We start from the raw sequence: 2,153 nt of genomic DNA, 5'->3' as shown, positions 1-2,153 counted from the left end.
AAAATATATCTCTGGTATTGTAATAAAATGCTTTGAGGTTACTCACTGATGTTTAGTAATTTACTGAACCACTCTTTAACAAAATATTTTTGCCTTAAGCTACACTTTTTAATTTGTAATTTTGCTCTGGTATATCAAGTCTCCTGATGAAATCTGACATTTGGAAAAAGGGATACAACTTGAAGAGGCTCAGAAGCATCCTGAGAGGAGAAGAAAGACAAGGAAATGGAAAAGATGGATAATCTCAGTTTTCCATGCAACACAATCTATAATTTGGTTGCATTTCATTAACTCAGATTACACACACTCACAAGAATGCACACTGAACCACCTCTGTCCCGCCCCTCCCCTTCCTTCCAAAGCAGATGGAAATTAGGTGGCAGACTGGGAAGGTTGCCATGGTGCTCTGGCTACAGGGATTTAATAAGAATCAAAAGAAGCTCCAGAGTCCCCTCCCCCAAGTATCCAAATGTGTGTTTCTTTTTTCTCTCTCAAATCCTTGTCTTAATTCCATGTTATAGATAACCAGGGTGAGACTAATTTACTAGTGAACAACAACAAAAAACTACTGTTTCCAAAACTGTTTGTAGGTGCATTTCTATTGTTAGAAGTAAAATACTGAGGAATTACAACTGGCCCATTTTTAAGTAGAGCCAGCCACACAAAAGGTAAGAATTCATTTTAAAAATATTTTATGCAACATGCCCCCAGTATTTTTTTTTACTGATTTTATCCCCATCAATGACCTGTAGGCATCTCAAATTCAGTATATCCAAATGAAATTAGTTACTTTTCTCCATTACCCTCTTCCCTGTTCTAGAATCTAAATTATTCTATATTCTCACTACCAATTCATTGTCACTATCTTTCTAGTCTAAAAATCTAGTCAAGCTAGATTAAAATAATAACCTCATATAATAATTATGTGTCAGACACCATTCCTAGCACTTTATGTATAATAACTCATTTAAGTTAATCCCAACTGATCACTAAATTCTGTCAATTATATTTCAAAATTGTCTTAACAAATATTTACAGAATGAACAAATGACTAATCTTCTAAAGCGTGACCAATTTTATTAGCCAAGAGGCCTAGTTCAAGGGGAGGATGTGGCATAATATTTAGGACTTGGTCCTTGAAGTTTCTTCTTTAAGTGTTACATGTAAAAATCCAAGAGCCACTTCCTTTCGCGCCCCCCCCCCCCCCCTGCTCTGTCTTCTCTGCCCTGGGAGCAGCTCCCCTGATCCCCTGAATATGTATGCCTGCACCAAGTTTGTCTCCCTCCACCCCCTCCTTGGTCTGGAGCACCTCTCAGCTGAGCACGTCACTGTCTGCAGTGGTGCTGAAAGGACCAGAGACACTGACAGATGAGAGGCTCAGCAGCTTGGCAGCCCCGCGTCCCCTGACGTCGCTTATTTCTAGCCGCAGCTTCCAAACCAGTGCCATTTCAAGGGACATCGACACAGCAGCCAAGTTCATTGGGGCTGGGGCTGCCACAGTAGGGGTGGCAGGCTCTGGGGCTGGAATTGGGACTGTGTTTGGGAGCCTCATCATTGGTTATGCCAGGAACCCTTCTCTGAAGCAACAGCTCTTCTCCTACGCCATTCTGGGCTTTGCCCTCTCAGAGGCCATGGGGCTCTTTTGCCTGATGGTGGCCTTTCTCATCCTCTTCGCCATGTGAAGGAGCTGTCTCCACCTCCCATAGTTCTTTTTCCCGGGTCTTGTCTGCCCTGTATGTTCCTTTTCCTATACCTCCCCAGGCAACCTGGGGAAAGTGGTTGGCTCAGGGTTTGACAGAAGGAAGACAAATAAATACTGTATTAATAATAATAAAAAAATCCAAAGAGCCAAAGTAGTAGAAGATAATCCTTTGTAGCATATTGGAATCATCTCTAACCAGTGTTTTCTACATGTGCTAAAATAACTAGGGTGCTTGTTAAAAATACTGATTTCCTGACCTATCCGGTTTGGCTTAGCGGATAGAGCATCGGCCTGCAGATTGAAGGGTCCCAGGTTCAATTCCAGTCAATGGCACGTGCAGGCTGGATTCCCAGTAGGGGGGCGTGCAGGAGGCAGCCCATCAATGATTCTCATCATTAATGTTTCTATCCCTCTCTCCCTCTCCCTTCTTCTCTGAAATCAATAAAAATAT

At 42.2% G+C, this 2,153-nt stretch overlaps 1 pseudogene across 1 annotated transcript; it reads left to right on the top strand.

Annotated features, from left to right (window-relative positions):
- The first annotated feature begins 1,216 nt into the window (after positions 1–1,216).
- LOC102242484 lies at positions 1,217–1,828 on the top strand (annotated as a pseudogene). The gene has a single exon (XR_001364232.1). The product of XR_001364232.1 is annotated as an ATP synthase F(0) complex subunit C2, mitochondrial pseudogene (transcript).
- Positions 1,829–2,153: the final 325 nt, after the last annotated feature.

This window comes from Myotis brandtii, unplaced genomic scaffold (assembly GCF_000412655.1).
Source record: "Myotis brandtii unplaced genomic scaffold, ASM41265v1 scaffold517, whole genome shotgun sequence".
NCBI lineage: Eukaryota > Metazoa > Chordata > Mammalia > Chiroptera > Vespertilionidae > Myotis > Myotis brandtii.
This window is presented reverse-complemented; position numbering and strand designations above follow the sequence as displayed.